At 39.0% G+C, this 23,758-nt stretch overlaps 1 protein-coding gene across 3 annotated transcripts in view; it reads right to left on the reverse strand.

The window, feature by feature from the left end:
* PPARG (peroxisome proliferator activated receptor gamma) overlaps window positions 1-15,183 on the reverse strand; it is a 117,359-nt gene extending 102,176 nt beyond the window's left edge. For 2 of the 3 annotated variants that reach the window (XM_075939639.2, XM_075939637.2), the window contains exon 1: window positions 15,031-15,150. The gene's annotated coding sequence lies outside the window, so the exon portion shown is untranslated. Of the gene's footprint in view, window positions 1-15,030 lie in introns of all 3 variants that reach the window. The other variant, XM_075939640.2, reaches the window with a different exon arrangement.
* Window positions 15,184-23,758: the final 8,575 nt, after the last annotated feature.

Genomic DNA, 23,758 nt, shown 5'->3' on the forward strand with positions numbered 1-23,758 from the left:
CTCTTTAAAATAACCATGCTCTCACAATCCTCCTGGGACACGTTGATTTCCCTCCCTAATTCTCTCTTGGTTTCCCCAGCTCTCTTTCTTTACTGGACCTCCACAGTATACTGGCCTTAGATCCCAAGGATCCTGTCTTAATCCACCACAGCAAAAAGCATTTAATCAAAATATTCGGAACCCAAATAGCCCTTTATTTTAGATTAAAATACTGTAAATATTCCATAATACATTGGGCACAGGACATGTTACAGCCTTGCAAAATTCTCAAAACTATCCTGTGCATTTTTTTCTTCTGGGATGTTTTTGCTTGTAAATATCAGCAGAACACACTGTTTATGACAACATTTTGATTATTTTTTAAAACAAGGCTGACAAACCACTCTGAACAATTTCTTAGTCTTCATTTGATCTCTCACCTACTTAGAATTGGCATGCTGGTGACCTAAAAGTGAATGGAAAGACGTGCTCATGATTTTCACCACCACAGTATTACATCATTAATGAGGAAATAGTGAAAGACGTATGAGTCAGTGTTCTAATGTGACTTACGTAATATTTTTTTCTACTGAAAACTGCATTCCTAAGCAAAACCAGAAACCATTTGAAAAAATGACAGCTATTATGGTAAAACAGGATATATTTCAAGAAGTGAAAGGAGATTGGTGATATACAAAAGTGTAAACAGTGATAGACACAGCATGTACAGGGAACACTGAAATTGTACTACAGAAATTTACTTGTGTGTTATATAAATAAATATATAAATTCTGAAATACCTGTGAATGTTTTTGCTATAATGATAGATTAGAATTTTTTTATTGCTTCTGTGTGAGGTTCTTTACTACAAAAAGTTTTCTGAAGTTGATGTCTACAAAAATGGATGCTTTTTAATGGAATTAAGAGATTTGGCACTATTGTTCTGTTCAGGCTTCCTAGAGTACAAAATTTTGCCAATTAGTAGTAAAAGTAACCTTGTTGCTGATGTGGGTAATTACTTATTTCTTACAAAAGTAATAAACTTGTTAATTTTTTTTAAAAAATTGCTGGTGTGCCATGATAGACTATGGATACCATAAGATATGTCATGATGTGATATGACAGTTCTATTCTAATCTTAATATAATCCAAACCATTACAATAATTCCCTTGTTAGTAGTCATCTCCTTTTTATACATTAGACTATTATAGGTAATAATATATTCAGGATTGAATGAATATAGATCACATTTGCCACTCGCTAACAAACTACAGGCAGTCCCCGGGTTACGTACAAGATAGGGACTGTAGGTTTGTTCTTAAGTTGAATTGGTATATATCGTAGGGGAAACTCTAGCCAAACATTTCTCCAGAGCTCAGTTTTATTATCCCACACCTCACTTCCCTCAGTCCTTTATTCTCAAGCTGAGGTGTCTGCTGAGAAAAGCCGCTCCGCGTCTCCCTGGTCTGCTGGGGGGGCGCTAGCTTCGCGTCTCCCTGGTCTGCTGGGGGAAAGCAGCTAGTGCAGGGTTGCCTCACCCCGTTTGTAAGTAGGGATCCGATGTAAGTCAGATCCATGTAACCCCGGGGACTGCCTGTAGTAAAATTAGCATATCTGATCATGAGGCAGGCCCAAAGAACAAATCTTTGACTTCTATAGTATATTCTCAGGAAACTATGTAGAAACATTTTGGGTTTTTCATTCATGGTGCCACTGAATTTTTGTTCTGATCACAAATATCACTAACCAGATGAGTGCAATTGGCAAGCTTATATTATAAGAGATTTAAGATGGTAAAAGCAATGGTATTGCATAAGACTGAGGTGGACTGGAAGAAATAATCAGAAGCACACATGCAATTTGTTTGTACCTTTAAAACTTGTCTCTCTCTTTCATGAGTAGCAACATTCATATAAAACAACCGGGAACAACTAATTAAGCTTTCATAAGTGTTTTGTAAGTTTTACTTTTGCACTGGTAATAGTACTGTTAGCACTAATAAGGACAAATTCTTTTAGAAGTCTCTGAGGGGTAGCCATGTTAGTCTGTAACTAAAAAAACGTAAACAATGGTCCTGTAGCACCTTAAGGTACGTCTACACAGCAGGGCTAAACTCGAAATAAGCTACGCAACTTGAGCTACAAAATACCTTATTTCAAATTTTGGGCACATCTACTGAGCACTTACTTCAAAACAGAACACTCTTCCTCAGACTTCCCTTACTCCTCATCCAATGAGATTTACAGAAATCAGAGTAAGAAGCCTATTATTTTGACTTTACTTCAAAATAACGGACTTGCTGTGTAGATATACAATATGTTATTTTGGAATAACATCTGTTATTCTGAAATAATAGTGCTGTGTAGATGTACCGTCAGAGACTCACAACTAACTATTTATATATTTTTGTTAGTCTCTCAGTTACAGGACCATTGCTTTTTTAAAGTTTTTTAAAATACTTTTAAGGAAATCATTACAGAAAACAAAATGAAATATCCTGAAAACTGCAAAAGGACACCAAACTTTAGTAACTCCCTCCCATTTTATTGCCACTTATTCTGAAGTTACAAATCATTGCCCTGCTGTAATATTCATCTTCAAACATACTCTACAGTTAATTATGACAACTCCTGCTTTCTTAGGCCTCATCTACAGTTACAATTTCACCAACATGTCATTATCAGTTAGGAGTCTGGAAAAAAAATATCACACCCTAAATCAACATAGCCATTCTGGCAAAAACCTAGGTAGATGCAGTTATACTGGCAAAACAATCTTTGAGAGTTCATTTCATTTGTCATCTCAAAAGCCAAGATCAGTGCTCATGGCTGGCAGTTCTGAAAACGAAAGCATATTACTTGAAATGAACACAAGAACTTATGTTTCCGTACTTTTCAATACTGTTATAAGCAAGCTTTAAAGACAAACATATAAAAACATGGCAAAAATGGGCAGGCACAACATATTACAAAACATATTGGCACTGTTTACATTGGACAAATAAGAGACATTTAAAGCATAAGGCACTGAAACATACTTTACTAAATATATATTCCTGAAATCCTCATCACAAATATATATCATAACATATCACTGGTTTGGATCCTCATTATCCATCAAAGAGCTGGCACTCCAGCCTACTACTTCCTCAGAATTTCCCATGTTTGGGCTTCAATAAAATGCAAATCCCCAAATTCATTTTCCGCAGATTTCCAGTTGATGGAAATGCAGATAAATGCACCTACAAATTAGATCAATCGCTCAGGGCTGTGAAAAATGTTGTGTCATAGTTAATGTGGCACATATTTAAATTGATCATACCACCTTTCTAGATGCAGTTAGATGGACAGAAGAATTCTTCTGTTGACAAAGCTATTACCTCTTGAGGGAGTTGTGGCACCTTTATTAATAGAAATATCCCTCCTGTTGATGTAAGTTGTAAGTACACTTAGAAGTCAATTTATAAAATATATTCTATAGAATAAGAATAAGTACAAGCTCTAAGTAAAATGTATTCAAGATTAAAGAATAAGCACTTCAATTTTATTTACTATGAACACCAAAAATGACAGTTCCCAAAAGCTATCATAGGGAATTATGCACCTTATGAGCAGTAATAAATAGAAGTGGCTGCACTTTCTCCAAGCTGTCCAACTAGATAGTACACAATGCTCTAGCCCTTAACCAGTAAAACCTGTCTTTCTGACCACTCCACTAAAAGATCCTACTCTAAGTGTTAAAGCCTGTAATTAACATTATTCTTTTAAACTCACTTTTTTTTTTTTTTTTGAGTAACAAAGTTATTCTTTTGGTATTCTGACATCAATTTTAAACTATCATGGTTGAGAATTTCTACCACAGGGCCATAAAAATATCCCAGCTAACAAATACTGAAAATGAGTTCAAATGCATAATTGATCACTATATTTCTATAAAAGTGGATCAAACTTCTGCATTGCTGCCAAATCTGTAATATAAAAATAATTATGCCCCACTTCATATACACATTTCATTTTGTTTAATATTATGTTAGAATCCTTTTTTACTCTTACTTGATATTTTGGGATTTACAAGGGTTTGGAAAACACTGCACTATTGCACTGAGAATTACTATGTTATTTTTTTAGTATATTTTCAAACTGAAGATCAAATGGTGTGCACTTCTTAAACACAAATGTTGAGAATGTAAATCTCAATAACATACTAAGGGAAAACTGTTAAAACAGTAGCAGAATAACATTTCACGAGCTGCTATAGTATTTACACAAGTGGTAACTAATATGTTCAGAAAGTATGCATAAATACACAAATAATGTACTGTGCACCTGAAATAAAACACTATGCTGTGAAATAAAATGCTATTTTATGGATTACAGTGTAATTGCATGCCATATAAAGTAGTTTAAGAGCAGATTATAATTTTCATCGGGGATATTTTAAGCAAAATATGAGGTTCCTTGCAAAATCATTAAACTGGATCATTCAGCTGAAAGGTACAAGACTCAGTATGCAACCTTCCTCTCTATCCCCACCTGCTTCAGATGACTATTCTATGACAGCTGTAAGAGTTCATTCTCCTAAAGGAAAAGAAATAATGTGTCCAGAACTGTGGTGTTTTGAGGGAGAAATTAAGGGAATATAAAATAGAGGTTTCCAGTTAAACAAGAATGGGTGCCACAGTGGAGGGACTCTGTAATGTGTCTCAGTCAGATGCATGATAAAGAGGAAAGACATCCTAATTCCACATGGGGTGCACACTGTTATCACAAAAGAGTTATAGAACTGAATGAAAAAACTAATTCTCCTCCCTGTGCAACACTGTAGCATAAGCAAAAAACATTACACTCATTAGAGGTTGTGAAGTCTGTATGACTTTAGTTTGATTTGAATAAGTAGCATAAATTAATCTCACCTGCAAAACCTGTATAAAATTGTTTACACTTTGCTTAAAACCAAAACCCAGCTATACTGAACTAACTATATTAGCTCTAGAACATAATATAGAAAAATGTATCACTGTTTGTTTCACTGACATTTCTGTAACAATGTAAAGTAAAACCTCTTGATGTCCTTGATATATCAAGTATTCATGTTTATCTAGCCCACTGAGGGTTCTATCTGGCAGTCTCTGTAAACTCAAAATTCCCAGTGGATTCAAATGAAGTTTTAGAAACACATGAAATGCTGGACAGAATCTTTAGAAATTTTTACTGCCTAGATATTTTTAGGGTGAAATCCTGTCCCTCCAATGTCAATGGCAAAGTCTCCACAGACTTCAATGAGGCTAAGATGTCATCCTTAGATTTTGTGTGTGTGTCTCATAGTGCAACTCTCACCAGTATTTTCTTGTGGTGATATGTATTATATTATGTATATGATTTGCTGCTTGGAATGCCAGCATACGAGCATCTTAATAATGATTTTATATAGGATTTCCAACATCACCCACTATTGGTCTAATTCTACATCCATGGAAGTTAATCTTCTTTCCTATATATTTTAGAAATGTGCGCCTGTCTGTCCATCTGTTCAAGAACTCCTCCTAATCTATAAGAACTAATACCACAAAATTTGGTATGCAGCTTCCTCTTATCATAACTTAAAGCAAGGTAAGGGTTTGGTTATGCCAAGACAATAGGATGTGCCTGGAATTTGATTGTTCCTCATAAAATGGAAAGGGAGGGGTCTGGTAGGAAGGAGTTATACTGTAGAATGACCACAGGAGACAGCAAAGGGCCAGAGATGGGGACTGGGACAGCTATACCCCCATTGGGATAGCAGGGGGCAGAGGTAACAAAAGGGACAGCTGTACTATATATTTGAGAGAGTTTGTTTGTGCATCGCTCTATGGCTACATCTACACTGGCATGATCCTGCGCAAGAACTCTTTTGCGGAAGAGTTCTTGTGCAAAAACTCTTCCAGATGAGAGCATCTACATGGGCATGTGCATTTGTGCAAGAGATGTGCTTTTGCGCAAGAGCATCAATGCCAGTGTAGACGCTCTCTTGCGCAAGAAAGCACTGATGGCCATTTTAACCATAGGGCTTTCTTGAGCAAGAAATTCATGTTGCCTGTCTACACTGGCCTCTTGCACAAGAACAGTTGCACAAAAGGGCTTATTCCTGAGCGGGAGCATCAGAGTTCTTGTACAAGCAGCACTGATTTCATATATTAGAATGTCAGTTTAGTTGCACAAGAACTCATGGCCAGTGTAGACAGGCAGCAAGTTTTTGCGCAAAAGCAATCACTTTTGCACAAGATCGCACTAATGTAGACACAGCCTATATGTGTCTATCTGCAGTTACCACAGCTATGGACAGGCACTTCTTACCTGGTCCCAAGCTGCTGTAGAGAGAGAGGGCTGGAGTTGTTTCCTCTTTCCCTGGGGATTCTACATACTGAACCCCTCACCTCCAGCCCCACCATAGAGCAAAGAAAAACAAAAATTATGTGAGTTAAGGCATACAGAAAAGAGAGAATCACCAAGCAGGACTGCCCCAGCACTGATTGTCCCATCCCCAAAGCGCCCTTTAGAGGGGACAGGAGACGTGAAGCTCACCCTCCATGTTGGAGGGAAACATTGCTGGCTGTTTCTCTTCATCAGGGAGAGAGGGGAAAGTGCATAGTTTGCTGCATTCCTCACTCTGGCTGGGAAGCTCAGAGGGCAAACAAACCTGGACCTGCCCCAGCTGGGGGGGACACACCCTTTCCTGGCTGAGCCTGCTGGAGCTGTGTCAGAAATGGAAAGATGCTGCTCACCTGGCCCCAAGCTCCTGTAGTGAGAGAGGGTTGGAGTAGTCTCTCCTTGTGGCAGCCTACATAGTGAATCCCTCAATCCCAGACCCACCCAGAACAATCACTTAAATGAAGCAAGTACATTTTCTTCCAAAAACCAAAAATTAACTAAGGACTTGAGCAATGCCAAATAAATCCTCTAGTTTGTTATATTACTCAGTGGGAGCAAAGTTAGGTGAACTCTGAGAACTTTTGAAAATCACATTTGTCCAGGAGTCAGATGAGCGGCTCATGAAAATTACAAAATGCTTCTGTGTGAACTGGTGTGTAGCTGATATTTATCATTGGCCAGACAGAAGAAGAAAGAAGGGAAGAGAGTGCAAGGAGCTTCCTCTCTCAAAACACTGCTGGGAAGCAATGCCACTGGTCCACAACAGCCGCAACACTAGCCTCTCCAAAAGAAGGCGGCAGGGTAAGGATGAAGGAAGACTTCACATTCTGTCCACCCTCTGCTCTAGCAAGCGGAACTGACCATATGTTCTGAAGTGGGTTTTGCCCACAAAAGTTCATGATGCTATATATATTTTTCTTAGTCTCTAAGGTGCCACAGAACTACTCACTGATTTCATACGTACTGAGGAAGGCACACGGCCCCACATACTTTTCTCAGGGGCTCTTTTCTGAGAGTTACCACAAATCCCTTCTGGGAGCTCCTGCTCCGGCCCATGCCTTCCATATTCTCTTGAAGAATGGACAATATTTATTTATATCATGTGATGTGCTCTGAGATTTAAACTGCAATTTATCCCAATGAATTCTGACCCCCTACTTAGGTTTTATTAAAGTTCAATACTTTTTTTTAAACTAAACTGTAAGACGCCATTAATTACAAAAAGTCTGAAATATTCCAATGCTATTTTATTCCTTAAAAATTTCTCCAGATTTCAGAATCATGTGGTTGCTTTACAGGTTTGAAAAGAAACTGGCCCACTATTCTCTCAGTGTATTACTATTGCTATTACATTAAATCATTACTTATTTAGTGTTACTAATACAAATGATAATGAAAAGTTTATACATGCACCATTTCTACATATGGTGAAATCAAGAGGATATTATTCCATGACACTGAAATAATATGTACATTCTGTTGTCTAGCTATATATACATAGTGTCAATGAATGTGTATGTATTAATATAAACAAAGCAATGTATGCACTTGTCCCTGAACATACATATACATGGGTACTTAAGCTTTTTTTTAAAAATTGCTAATTATCAACCAGAAAAGTAACAAGTTAGTCCAGCTACATGGGACTTTGGGATTCACAGACTTGAATTCATAGACTTTGTCCTGAATGTGCAAACTGCATGGCATGCAAGTGATGTGCTTAGTCATGAGCAAAGGGGGTGGCTTATGCATGTATACAAAGCATCACCTGTTAGCTGATTCCAGAAATTCATTAACTGGATTCTGAGGTAGCTGTTTATCTTCCCTTTTTAAACAGCAGTTATTTTGCTATTATAGCCAATGCCAGTGAAACGAACATACAACCAAACAAAAGTAAATATGCTATGCATGGAAAGAATAATCTGTAAGAAGTCAAGGTTTCTGCTTAATGAGTAACAAATAATTAATAATAATAATAAATATGTAGTTCACTTTCAAGAACTTGAATTTGGAGAAAGATATAATTGTTTTGTTTGGTTCTTTTAATGGGCGTAGGAATCAGTTAATAGCTGGAATGTGGAACATACTGGTAAAGGGGAGATAAAGATTATGAGTCCAATCCTTCAGTCCTGACTTCCATGAAAGCTTTGCACATGAAAAAGCTGCAAACCAGGCCTTAAATGCAGGTAATTTAAAAAATAAGAATGACCATATAGGATCCCTCTAGCCCAATATCCTGTCTTTCAACAGTGGCCAATGCCAGGTGCCCCAGAAAGAATGAACACAACAGGTAATCATCAAATGATTGACCTCTGGCTTTCGCCCATTCCCAGCTTCTGACAAACAGAGGCTAGGGTACCATTCCTGCACCTCCTGGCTAATAGCCATTGATGGACCTATCCTCCATGAATTTATCTAGATCTATTTTGAACCCTGTTAAATTTCTGGCCTTCATAACATCTTCTGGCAAGGAGTTCCACAGGTTGTGTGTGTGTTGCCTGAAGAAATACTTCCTTTCGTTTTACACTTTGCTACTATTAATTTCATTTGGTGACCCCTAGTTCTTATGTTAAGGGAACAAGTAAATAACATGCTGAAAAGTTCCAGTCTTATAAACCATTTCTCATATGGCAGCTGTTCCATACCCCAGTCATTTTTGTTGCCCTTTTCTGAAATGTATCCAATGCCAAAATAGGAATGTCAACATGTAGACGACATGATTAACCAATAAGACTGGGCTTATTGGTTAATCCTGTTGACTACATGCATCCAACCCTTGCAGAGGCAGCAAGGGGCAGGGGGGGAGGCGGGAGCCAGTTTCCAGCTCGAACTCCCTGTGGACAGAGGCTACTGTCAAAGAGCAACCTCCCCTGTGCTGCTGCTTCCTCCTAGTAGTAGCTGCTGCCTGTCCCCCTGCTACCTCTGGCTCCCCCTGCCGCTCCATGCTGCTGCCTCTGTAGCAGAGGGTAATAGAATCATAAAATCCTAGGGCTGGGAGAGACCTCAGGAGGTCATCGAGTCCAGCCCCCTGCCCAAGGTAGGACCAACCTTAACTAAATCAACCCAGTCAGGGCTTTGTCAAGCTGGGATTTAAAAACCTCTAGGGATGGAGATTCCACCACCTCCCTAGGTAACCCATTCCAGTACTTCATTACCTTCCTAGTGAAAGTTTTTCCTAATATCCAACCTAGACCTTCCCCACTGTAACTTGAGACCAATGTTCCTTGTTCTGTCATCTGTCACTACTGAAAACAGCTTCTCTCCATCCTCTTTGGAACTTCCCTTCAGGAAATTGAAGGCTGCTATCAAATCTCCCCCCCCCCCCCCCCCGCTCTTCTCTTCTGTCAATTAAATAAGTACAAATCGCTCAGCCTCTTGTTGTAGATCATGTGTTCTGTCCAAGCTCCCCACCTTGTGCTGCTTCCTCTGTACCAAAGCCAGCAGCACAGGGCATCAGAGGGAGCCGGTTTAAAAACCAGTTCTCCACGCAGACTGGCTCCCCTAGCGAATCAGCTCCTGCATGCCAACTTGTGCTGCTGCCTCTGATAAAAGCAGCAGCATGAAGTGGCAGGGAGCTCCCTAGGAGGTGGGTCAGGAGTGCACTGGCTGCCAGCAGACTATTGAATAGTCATGTAACTACTTAATTTTGATGTAGTTACATGACTATTTAATTACACACTATCTAACATCCCTCTGCCAAAATATCTTTTTTGAGATGAGGAGACCACATCTGCATGCAATATTGAAGATCTGGACATACTACAGATTTATATAGAGGCAATAAGATATTCTCCTTTTTAATAAATCCTAACATTCTGTTTGCTTTTTTGACTGCCACTGCAGATTGAGTGGATGTTTTCAGAGAATTATCCACAATGATTCCAAGATCTCTCGAGTGATAACAGCTAATTTAGTCCCCATCATTTTATATGTATAGTTGGAATTATGTTTTCCAATATGCATTACTTTTCATTTATCAGCATTAAAATTCATCTGCAATTTTGTTGCCCAGTCACCTAGTTTTGTAAGATCATTTTGAACTTCTTCACAGTCTGCTTTGGACTATTAACTATTTTGAGCAATTTTGTATCATCTGCAAATTTTGCCACCTCACTGTTTATGCCTTTTTCCAGACCATTTATGAATATATTCAATAGGATTGACCTCTGCAGGACACCACTAGTTAACCTCTCTCCAATCTGAAAACTGACCATTTATTCCTGCCTATGGTTTCCTAATTTTTAGCCAGTTATCAGTCCACGAGAAGACTTTCCCTTTTATTCCATGACAGCTTTACTTTGCTTAAGAGCCTTTGGCAAAGGACCTTGTCAAAGGCTTTCTGGAAATCTAAGTACGCTATATCCACTGGATCCCTCTCGTCCACATCCCTGTTGACCCGCTCAAGAATTCTAGAAATTTCTGTTCTTAATACTACAGGTTGAACATCTCTTGTCTAGAACCCTCAGGATATAACTGATTCCAAACGAGTCAATATTGTCTAGCAGCATTACCAATACTTCCACTGCTTACCGAGCTGTTAGAGGACATCTATATGGTAAATTAGAGCTAAATAACAGCACAGACCACTGAGAGCTAAGACCGGTGGCTATAAACAAACTTTATGGGACTGTGAGAAACTTGGCCATACCCATGAAAAGTAGACATCCAGCTAACTAAAATCATTCCGGTCCTCAGCCCTAGAGAATTCTTACTGAAATGGAAGCTCAGCAATTCTCTAAATTGCTTGTGCATTCTCCCTTCCAACTGCCTGAAAGTGGACCACATCCCTCTCCACCCACCTTCATTCCTTCTGAAGACACTTGTGCAGCCAATTGCACAAATCTCATAGATGCCCATATTATTATTTGCACCTGATTAGGTGTGCAACTGGTATAAGGGTCAGCTATGCTTCATATTTAGAAATAGCAATTAAAAACCCAATCAGTTAAAAGAAAAAGAAAAGGCATCTCTCTCAGTACAGGAATTAATATCAGTTCCCTGTTACTGTGATTTTTGCTAATGTTGATCCAAATCCTGAGGTTCTTAATCAATTTTCATTCAGTCTCCAAAACTCTCATTGAAGCCAAAGGGATTTTTTTTCCTAGTGAAAATTGAGTGAGGCCCTCAGGAATTGTCCTGTTAATACGAAGCACATGCATGAATTCCCTTAATGATATTTCTGGGTGTGTAGTTATATAGAACCAATCACAACGCTGATTTTCTACTACTTTCCTTTTTTTAAATAAACAGAAAATTAATTGAAACATTAAAAACAGTTGCAATAAAATAAATGAAGAATAAGAGCCTACTGTTAAAGAAAAAATATCAGCATAACAACTAAAGATTTTATCAGAATTCATCATTATGTATAGTATTACATTGGGGAACAATCTGCTTTTAATAAGCCTACTATTGACTTACTTTAAATAATAAATTAGTGGGAATATCATAACAAGACAGCAAATTAAACTACTTGAAAAGAAAAGGTATCCATGTCACCGCAACCAACTGGTTTGAAGAATCCTATAAGTATTTGCTAAGATTTTAATCCAGTTAATTTAGACAGTGCTCAGATGCTTTTTGTTTTGCTTTCCATTAGCACAGAAAGATATGTGGCAATAGTAAATGTAAACAAGTATTGGAGAATTTTCATAGAAGGTGAATTTTAAATTCACAGTCCTGAGTAGCTGCACTAGAAACCTGTATCACAACAGGGAATAGAAAGAAAACTTTGCGATCTATGTATAAAAAATAATTTAAGTCACTCAAGTTTCAAATACCAAATACCCAAAGCTAACTAATGACAACTGAGTTACAGAATAAGAAATAGACAGTAAAATAATTCTGAATTTTTCGAATAGCTAATACACCTGAAAAAAATCAAAAGGTGCTTCCAGACAAATTTCCAGTGACTAGTTTGCCTATCTTTGTACAAAACAATTTTGCTTCTACTTTTAAACTATTTATTGATTGACTGATTAAACTGTTGGTTAAAACGATTCTAGTACTGACTATATAGAATACATTTATACTGAGATCAACTGAATTGGGCCTGAATTTAGGAACTGATCTATAGAAACTGAAAGAAAAGTCAAGTAGAAAAAACTTAGATTCAGAAGCTATGTCAATATCGGTATCATAAAGCAAAAGTTAAAAATTGAAGCCGAAATATTGATCAATGTTACCATCTTATAGGCTTTTTGTTGTGGCGTCTGACTATATTAAATACTTAACAGGGAGGAAGAGAATATTTTTTCATAGAAAGTATATCTAATGACAAACTTTTCATGCTACACTAACATCTGACACAGCATAACATACCTTTCAGATCAAGTATTATTTATCAAGGAATGGATGCTTTCTTCTAGAGCTACTCACAGGAATATATAAAAATGTAAACCAATAATGCAATATTTTAATAAACTGATGTCTAAGAAGATTTAAATCTGAAAGTAGCTCCTATTAGAATACCTATCCACAGTTATTTTGATGTTTACCTGCTAATCTGAACATCTAGGTCTGACCATTTTATCAAATACCTCCCCCAACTGACAACATTCTAATTTACTTTGCACAGAATTTTTTAAAAGTGATTCTTCATTGTCTCATACTTACATTTCTGCTAATTTTTCACACTAATCTCCAGTAGGTTAGAGGGCATAAAAATGTTCACTATAACTATGCACAAGATATTCTAATATCAATAAGGGAACAATAGACATGACTAGTTTGAAAAGGTAGACTGGAACTACAAGTTATACAAGTTCCAGTGTACCCCAGGGGCCACACTGGGTCCTCTTCTTCTAACAAGTAATGCATTATTATCATCTTTAAAAAGTTACTCTATGCATATTATTATGCGTAGGTAGACTGTAGGGAGAAATATATTTTTGAACATTGGTTCATATTTCCGACAAACATTAATGTAACATTCCAGACAAACAACTCTTTTGGAGATGTAGAGAGTAGGCCACAAACAAAATGTATCAATCCACATTCTCTGTTTAAATATCTGGGCAATTATAATTGATCTTTTTAATTTAACTTAAATGTATCAAGACTATTAAATAATAAGTCCAAAGGTAAGTAACAATTGATCATTTCTTTATAACTTCCTATGCTTACCTCCAAATGGCTACACATAGATATCTGTCTAATTTCATGATAGTATTTTATTATAACATTATATCACAGCACTGTATCATGTGCATATACTGCCTTGAAGTTATAACACTACAAGAACTTGCAGTTCCCAGCTATAGAATACCGTGGAGAGAAATGACACCAGGAGGATTACAAAATACTGCAAGCCTGGGGGATGCCACCCATACATAATATATTTCAACATAATATCTCTGCTGTGGCATGACTAAACACAGGACTTCCTGACTCTTCTTGATTGAGAAGTCAAAGAGAAAATGATGCTTTTCATTCATTATCAGGTAAGTAAAGTGAGTAACACTCCCCAGCTATTTCCCCTCTCCTCATACTGTAACAAGGGAAATAGCCACCTGCAAATATCACAATGTACCAGAGGCTCACAGTTTATTGTCTATATACCTCAATATCACACATATAGCAATAATGGACGTATGTCTCTGTGTGCATTCCCACATCCCCATACAGCACTCATTTACCCTGTCCCTCTGCCTATCCCCAATACACTTTATTAGAGACGTAACAGTATAGTCAATTCACTCATCAACCAATAAGCAAAATCTTATTGGTTAATGCTATAGACTACACACACTCCCACCAGTAAATTTTTTAGCAGGCTGGCCTCCGGGATCAACCCCCGCTGCAGCTCAGCATTTAAAGTGTATTAGGATCCAGGCGGGCAGGCAGGCCAGCTCAGTTCTGGGGTGACAGGCAGCTGTTCCATTAGGGGAGCTAGTTTTTAAACTGAAACGCCTCACAATCGATCTCCCGCCTGGCACCCCGCGTACAGAGACAGCAGCGCGGACTGCAGGGGGCTCCTCGGGAGTGGAGCCGGAACATACTGGCTGCTGGCCCCATCCCCGGGGAACTATAGAATAGTAGAGTATCTGCTAAGAATTCATGAGGTTAATCAACTGTTCAATTAACTGATATTTACCATCCCCACCCTTTATATTGCCTGCATGAGACTCAGCCCCCACCAGTATAATCCACCTCTTCATCACACAGCACCAAAGACCAACCTATGCTCCTAACTCCACAGGCCACCCAAAGGTAAAGCCTTGTGTGTATCTCACTGCCCCCTGATGCCCCCAAGGTCGCAGCTCCCCCTGGGGCTTGCATGCACCAAGTTCTTTATTCCTCCCCAAGCCCCTTTGGGAGCAGCGCCCTGCCCAGCGAGAGCCCCCCCGTGGGCACTAGCCCCATCCTCCCTCACTCATCCCGTGCCGCCATGCCCGCACTCCATGAAGCCCCCCCCTTCATCAAGCCGCCCCACCAAAGAGCCCCCTGCCTCCAGCCCCAAATATCCCCCGGAGCACAGCCCTGCTTCCTGCGCCAAGGGATATGTCCCTCTCCCCACCCCCACAGCCCCAGCCGCCCCCGGGGTACACCCCTGTCCACCTCCACTCCAAAGAGACCCCCCCGTCTGCTGCACTCCCCCCTCCCTGCCCGCAGAGAGCACCCCGCAGCCGCGCGCGCACTGACCTGGCGCTGTCAAGCCTCGGCAGGAGAAACTGTTCCCTTCTAGTGGGATAAACTCCCCCGCCCGGCCCGTCCTCCCGACGGGCGCCGCCTCCCTGCTCGGCAGGCGCCGCCTCCACGCCCTGCTGCTGGCCCTCCCAGAGCCTCGGGCCGCGCTGCCCTGCCCTGGCTGGGGGCCTCCTGCGCGAGCGGCAGCGTGGGCCGTTGGTTCCCGGCGCTGGAGCCTTGGCGGGAAAGGGGACCCTGAGGGGGACGGTGGAGAAGGGCCTGGGGCCAGGGCGCAGAAAGGCGTGTGGCATGAAGAGAGCTGGGGTATGTGGCATTAGGGAGTGTGTGGGATGCGTGGCTTCTCTTTCCTCTCGCCCATCGCCACAGTCCGGGCGAGTCCTGCCCATGCAGCCTCGAGAGTCTCAGTGAAATTACAGATGTGTAGTGGAAGAGAGATTTTGGCCCCTACGGCCTTTGAAATCTGAACTCTGCGGGTCTTTTCTTAAGTGTAACGGAGGCTGTGTCTAGACGACAGGGTTTTGTGGCTGAAAGTGGGCTTTTGGCGACAAAGCTATACCTGCTTCTACGCTACCGCTCTGTTCTATCGACAGTTAGGGTGTGTCTAGACTACCGAGTTTTGTCGACAAAAGTGGACTTTTGTCGACAAAACTATACCAGCGTCTACACTACCGCTGTGTTCTGTCGACATAACGTCGACAGAACTCAGCAGTTTTGTCGACACTGGTAAACCTCATTTTACGAGGCATAACACCTTCTGTCGACAGAAGGTGTTATTGCCTGTAACATTGCGTCCAGACTACGGAGTTCTGTCGACAAAGCAGCTTGCTTTGTCGACAGAACTCAATGTGTCTGGACGCTCTTTGTCGACGGAAGTTTTGTCGACAGTATCTGTCGACAAAACTTCCGTCGACAAAACGCGGTAGTCTAGACGTACCCTAAGTGAACAGAACGCGGCAGTTTTGTCGACGGCGGTAAAACTCATTCTACGAGGAATCATGCCTTTTTTCGATAGCACTCTGTGGAAAAAAAGGCACTATTGCAGGCAAACTGCTTTTTTGAAAGAGAGTATCTAGACTCTCTTTCGAAAAAGTGGCTTGCTTTGTTGACAGTACAGGTTGTAGTCTAAATGCTCTTTTTCGACAGTATCTGTCGACAAAGCCTCTGTCGAAAAAGGCGTGCAGTCTAGATGTACCCTCAATGCAGGATTTCTAGCTGCCCAATCAGTAGTCGCTTTCCCTTTCCCTTTCCAGTTTTCTGTCCCGCATGGAGTTTCTCTTTTTGTCACCTCAGGGCATGCAGTGTTCTTACAATGGGATTAGAGAGTTCCCTGAAAATGTTCATAGTAATAGTGAAGTTGTATATCCCTTCCTCCTTTTTATTTCATTTTACAAGGGTCCTTTTCCCACAGCATTGCAGAAGAAGAATGGTCCCAGAGCCAGAGATGTAGGGCTTCCTTCAAGAGGCTCCAGAGAGCAAGTTCAAACAGGCAGCATAATACCTCTTTCCAGTCCACCTTCTCTACTGCTTTTGGCAAGCAGATGGAAAAGAAAGTCATAAGCTATACTTTTAGAGAGTCATACTGTAATTCAAAATGCCCCCAGGATACAATAGTTTCTCTCTGAATACTCTTGATCTCTTGGACATCATTAGGAGATTCCAGACAATCCTCCAACATGTCTCATAGTTCTTAGTCATGAAACGTCTTAAAAGGAAATTCTACATTTGTTTTATTATTTGTACACCTAAAGCAATTGATAGGTTAGAGTTAAATACACCAATGTACCTAACCTATCTGTAGACAGTAGCATGGCCAAGAGCTTTTTGTTTATTGGCACAGTCTGTCTATCAGTAGAGGATTGAAGCAGTGTGTTAAAAATGCAAGAATTATCTATCTGCATAGGTTTGAAGTAGTTATTAATTTAGTCCTTGACACATCAGAGAGCTATTGCCAGCACATGCTCGGATATTTTTTGGACAATTAGTTTAGAAATCCATTGTGTAGCAATATTTTACCTCATTCTGCTGTAGTTTTCCCTATGTATATTATAACTTTTAAATGCTGCATTAATTCCAAATGGTTTCAATAAAGGGTCAGAGGCCTTTGTGCTAGGCGCTATAGATATAACACCTAGACCCGTTTCTGCACCAGAAAATTTACAATCTAGGATGATGATAAACAGAATAAACAGACATACGTGGAAAGAGTAGGGATGGATGTAACAGTACAATGGGTACATTTTGTGTGAATTAGTCTCTGTGGTTCTATAGTCAAATCATAAACAAAATAATGGCTTATGCTCATTTTTTCAGATTTGTACTCACAAAGGAGGCAATGTGTGACACAAAAGTTCCATTCCTGCCTCTGACATTACCTTGCTGTGTGACTTTATCTAAATCATACTGGGCACATTTTCAGAGTAACTCAACTACTATTTAGGCACCTAAATGAAATGGCCAGATTTTTTTTAAATGCTCTGCCCCCAGCAGTTCCTATGCTTCTTTGCCTGATGTGTCACCAGCAGAATTAAACATTTTCTCAGTGGGAGCTACTGAGCTGCGCACTTCTGAAAATCTGGATATTTCATTTAGCCCAGTAGTTCTTAAACTGTAGGTTAGAATCCCATTTCAGTTGGGTCAGATTACAGGCCCTCTTCCTGGAGCTGAAACCCTCGGACTTTGGCTCCTTACCTGGGGTGGAAAGGATTGGGCAGGCTCATGCTTCAGTCCCCCCTCCTGATGTTGTGTAGTAATTTTTGTTGTCAGAAAAGGGTCATGATACAATGAAGTTTGAGATCCCCTGATTTACCCCAAATAGTTGAACTCTCTTGAAAATCTGAGGATTAACATATGTGTTATTTTTTAATTTGTACACACAAACTTGTAGCCCAGCCAAATTTGGTTGGCATTTATGAACATATAATTAGGACCTTTAACTATGTGTATAAGGCCCTAAGAAATACACAACCAACTCAGAAAAACAACAAACTTCAGGTTTAGTTCAACTGCATGACTAAATGGCAGGAATATCCAACTCCTGTTCAGACTGGTTTTAGAGAAATCAATCCACCCGAACTCTCAGAATATTCAGTTACAAATATTACCGTCATTAGAACATACTCATCCTTTGTATAAGAACTTTTAAAACTCAGAAGTGCTTATTACCATTGGCCTATGTTCTCAGGACAGGACATTATCACCTGGTAAATACAGGGAGCAGGGTTTTTTCCTAAAAGCATGTAGTTTCATGGATTCATAGATTTTTAAGGTGACAAAGGACCAATAGATAAAGACCTACTCTACAACCTAAGCCATAGAATTTCACCTACTTACTGCTATATTGAGCTCAATAACTTAATGTTTGACTAAATATTGATTCAGAAAGATATCTAGTCTTGATTTCAAGACCTCAAGGGATGAAGAGTACACCAGTTCCTTGGGTAGTTTGTTGCAATGGTTACTCACCCTCATTATACAAAACAACTTTATTTCTAATTTGTATTTATCTGGCTTGGTTTACCAACACAAGCTTGGTTTTTTACTTGTGCCAGTTGGTAACTGTATAGGCCAGCTATTTCCTATTGGGAGATTACAGTGATTTACCTAATGCTTTACATGCACATTTTGTATAATTGTTAATGTTTTATAGTAAGAATGTAATGATCATGGACTAGTCATTTCATCTCTCAGTCTGTTACCCCTTTATCTTTTTTCAGTTTTGTCTAGATTGTAATTTTTTGGTGGCAGAGATAGTCTCATATTAAGTGTATGTAAATATTGGGGTTTGTAGATACAACTGTAATATAAATAAGAGTTAGTGCTGTGCTAGCATCAAGAAGACAGATGGTCATATGGTTAAAGCAGTGATACTTGGCTGAGGCTTGTGAATTGCAAGTATCTCTTCAATGTGTTTCCTGTGGTTCTTTGCAGCAGGTGATATTAACACCATGTGATTTAGTTAATAACCTAAGATATTAACCAATCAAGATGCTTTTACTATGTTATTAATCAGTTAAATTATCAGCTTGCACTAAGTTATAACTTATTTGTTTTGAGAATTATAAGTATACTACAATAGGAAATAAAACAATAAATTCACACAATTTTCATTCTTTTGGGTAATGTTGATCACTAATTTTGTTCCTGAACCACTGAGATCTGAGTATCACTCATTTAAAGCATGGGACTGGATGCTGAGAGATGTGGGTTCTATTTCTAGTTGTGCTACGTTTTCCTGTGGGTAATTTGGTAAGTCAATTAACTTTGTCTGATTTTCCTTACCTATCAAATGCAGCTAATGGTTCTATAATGGATGAGGTCAAACGCATTCTACAAATACTCAGATATACTATGATGGACGTTCATATGCAATTACAAGGTATTATAATGAAAGGGCCAGTACAGTGATAGTCCTTCTTTAGACTCAATGTAATTTTGTGTTCATTCCAAGCAACTTAGATTCACAATGTTTGACTCAGAGTTTTTAAAGGGATTTTGTTTGCAGATTCAAAATAACTTGTTTTTAAGGAAAATAAAGCTCTGATAATGGTTGCAAAAGATTTAATTTTTTTCACTCACTGTTTTGGAGTACTGCTTTGAAGTCTCTTGGTGCTCCCATTTCCTGTAACCTTTGTCTTGTTTTATAGTTTTTATACATTATTATGATAGAATTAATGAGAAATACTAGTTTAAAATCCTTACTTTTGCATATTTTACTTTAATCTCCGATGCGCCCTAGGATGTAAAAAATACTGTAGTCCAGCTAAATGGCAATTCTACAAATGTACCTGTAACTTACAAATCACAGTTAAAGTGTTGAAATTGAGATGGCACACACTATGGCATGAAGGATTATGTTTTGCAGCATTTCAATTATTGTGCCATGGCTCCCAGGCTGGTATATCACAACTGCACTTTATAGTATACTGGGAGAAACTACTGTTGAGTTTTTAAAACACTAAAAATACTGACAATGAAATATTTGTCTTTGTTATTCTGCTTAAAGAGAGTGTGGAGGTTGTGGTGAAATCACCACCTCAAGTTACCTTTTTAGTTAATTTTTTAGAGCTTTTAGGTCAATCACATTTTTGTATACAAAGAAAGTTCTCTAATCTCTCCATTTGTTTACACATTGAGGTGAATACATTTTAAAACTACGTTTTAATATTTTAGTTTATAATTATTTTCTACATAATTATAAGTACTAAAATGTAATTATTACACAGTCATAGCAAATGTAACTATTCATTGTCATTTACAGGATTGGGCCACAAAGTACAAGGTTTGGTTGACTTCAATGTAAATGTACACAGATGCTAAGCCCTTAGATTCATGAAGGCCTCAGATTTCTGAGTCAATTTCCATTGTTCACTCTTTTGTGGTTGAATATTCAACAAAGGCAGATTGAAATTTGTTTTACTGTAGTACAAGAAATTGAAATTTGGTTAAGTCATCCTATCTGAAATAGATGTTGGGTCAAATTCTTGTCTAACTCACACAAATAGAGCCCTGCAAATCCATTGAGATCCGTGGCTCATTTTTGCAGACACGGATATGAATTTTAGGTTTAGAACAATGCAAATTTGTAGATATCCACACTATATCTGCATCCATGGATGTGAATGTGGATATCCGCAGATTATTTTTACACCAATTTGGTATCCACGCAGAGCTATACGTACAAGAGTTCCATTAACTTCTTGACTGTCCATATGGATTGGCTCTCTGTGGATCATATAATAAAAAATCTTTTTAAAATATATGTCATAAGCACCTTTACTAAAAATAAATGTTAGCCAGATTTCAGTCTCCACTAGCCACCAGGAATACTAAATAACTTTAATAGTGACTCAAGGGCTATTTTAAGAGAAAAATATTACAATAATTTTCAGGAAATAACCTTTTTGTTCCAAAACAGATGTCATTGAACACCATTATAGCTACAACAATTAAAATTATCTTTGGTAACTTTTAGTATTTGGCATTGCGCCATTATTGTTCAGTTAAATATTTTTCAAGTACGTTAGGACTTCTGCCCGCTGTTTGCTTGCAACCTCACCTCATCAGTCCAGAAGCTACTTTTCACTTTTGTGACGTGAAAATTTGTCTTATGGATGGGCCTATGCGATATCCTAAATAAAGACAAATGCAAGGTCCAAGAATTTTATTATAACTGCACCAGAAAGTCTACAGCTCAGGCTATATTTCTTAAGGTGGAGTGGTAAATGACAAAAAATAGCTGAAAATACTAACCAACATTTAAAGGGCATTAGAAAACATTTATAGACTTCCTGATGAGTTCAAATAGCTGGTTGCATCAGAAATGGAGGGAAAACAATATTGAAACAGGAATAAAACAAAAAGCAGCCAAAAACTTGAACTACCAGTTAGAATTCAATACTCACTGCTAAGAAATTACTTGTTACTTATAAAAAGTTGAATTTATGCAAAAATGATTGTTTGGCGAGATATTGCTGCTGGGCTCTAGAACTTTAATCCCCATCAAATGCTAATTGTAAGTTCATCACGACAGGGATCTGGATTTTACGCTTGTCTGTAATACACTTACCATGCTGTTGCTTTTTCACATAAATAGTAATATTAGTCCTTCAAAAAGCCAGAACTATCCTAATTTCAAACACATATTATTATTATTTATAATAGTATTATTATTTATTATTGACATTCAGGTAGTGCATATGAGCCCCACTAATAGACAGGAATACCGCTATGTTAGGTCCTGTATGAATACTGAGCAATAAGATGGTATTTGCCAGTTGCTGGCTGGTGCTTAAAGGGAAAAGGCCAGCCCATAGGCATAAGAACTGTCATACTGGTAAGGTCCATTTTTCTCAGTATACAGTCTTCTTACTGTGGCCATTGTCATGTGCTTCAAAGATAATTAACAAAATGGATCAAGTGATCCATTTTCTGTTGCCCATTCCCAGCTTCTGGCAGAGAGAGGATGGGGACACCAACCCTGTCCATCCTGGCTGATAGCTATTGATCAGGGGTGGGCAATAAAATGGTGGTGGTTTGCCAGGATTAGCCCCTGGTGGGCCATCGCTGCTATATTTACCTATGCCTCTGCAGGTACTGGCAATTGCAGCTCCTGTTGTCTGTGGATCGCCATTTCTGGCTAATGGGAGCTGTGGGAAGCAGCACGGACTGGGACACTGCTTTCCACAGGTCTCATTGGCTGGGAACTGCGATCCACAACCAACAGGAGCTGCAATTGCCCATGCCTGTAAATATAGTAGTAGTGGCCTGTCAAGGGCTAACACTGGTGGGTGGATCCAGCCCATGGGCCAGTATTTGCCCACCCCCCTACTATTAATGGACCTATCCTGTATGAATGTATCTATTCGTTTTTGAACTCTGTTATAGTCTTGGCCTTCACATCCTCCTCGCAAGGAGTTCCACAGGATAACTGTGTGTTGTGTGAAGAAGTTTTCTTTTGTTTGTTTTAAACTTGATGCCTATTAATTTCATTTGGTGACCTCTAGTGCTTGTGTTCATGAGAAGGAGAGGCAATAGCACAGGAGAGAGGGCAGGTGGCTTCACATGAGCCAAAACATGCCAGTTTTCTGCATATACTGGCTCCCACCTGCCCCCCCTCACTCTCCACACTGATGCTTCTCTACTAGAGGCAGCAGTGTGGGAGTGAGGGGTTACATCCGCTCTCTCTGTTGTTTAATATTTCTACTTGTATCACCATACTCATGTGATTTTTCTTTTGGTTTGATTCATTCACTAACTTAGATCCCAAGGTTCACAAACCTTATTTTAAGTCTGCATTCCTCACTAATGAGAATATCTCCCTTCATTTTTTTTAAGCTAGTGGTTTTTTTCTGACATCAAGTCCACCGTACTGTATTTTCCATCTGTGCCAGTTTGCTTCTCTAGTATGCTCTGCATGAATGTCAAGATGACTTAACCTTTGGGGACAGACAATGATCTTTATTCTCCAGGTAAGTAGGAGTAAGTTAGGTGTGGTTCTAATTAGAACAAGATAAACTGTACTATAGGAGCTTGACAGTATCTTTGTCTATTAAAAGTGGAAACAAATCTTAAATTCAGCTCTCTCTGATTGCATAGTGCTTCATTTTGTATGGTTCATAAGGATCATCTAACAATCTTGTTTCTACAAGAAATACACAAATCTATAAAAACCTTGTCTTTTCAAACTGATCTCTGTTAGTCCCATAGAAAACTCTTCTCTAGCTTGAATATTATTGATTTATTGCTACCTTTGGTTTGTTGGCATTTTACTGTTTTTTTTCCCCTATCCCAGTTTTCTTCCTAGCATGCAAATCCTTAAACTCAGATAATAACTACTGAACTAGTGTGGCATCTTTTCTTTTATATACTTCCATAGACTTATGTTCTCTCTCGGCTCCATACGGTCTTTGGGAGGAACCACTTTCAGTGCACCAACCTTCGTTGGGGGATCCACTCTCGGGCTACATCTAAACTGCACCTGTCTTGCACAAAAGCTTATGCAAATGAAGCATGGATTAACATATTGCCACGCTTCATTTTCATAATTAATTAGGGGCCGCTTTTGTGCAAGAGGCTTTTGTGCAAGAAAGAGCTAGATGGATCCTTTTTGCACAAAAAAACCCTCTTGAGCAAAAGCCATTCTTCCTGAAAAAATGAGGAAGAATGCCTTTTGCGCAAAAGCAGCCCCTAATTAATCATGCAAATGAAGCATGGCAATATGCTA

The sequence above is a fragment of the Pelodiscus sinensis genome, chromosome 11 (assembly GCF_052426305.1).
Source record: "Pelodiscus sinensis isolate ZL-2025 chromosome 11, ASM5242630v1, whole genome shotgun sequence".
Taxonomy (NCBI): domain Eukaryota; kingdom Metazoa; phylum Chordata; order Testudines; family Trionychidae; genus Pelodiscus; species Pelodiscus sinensis.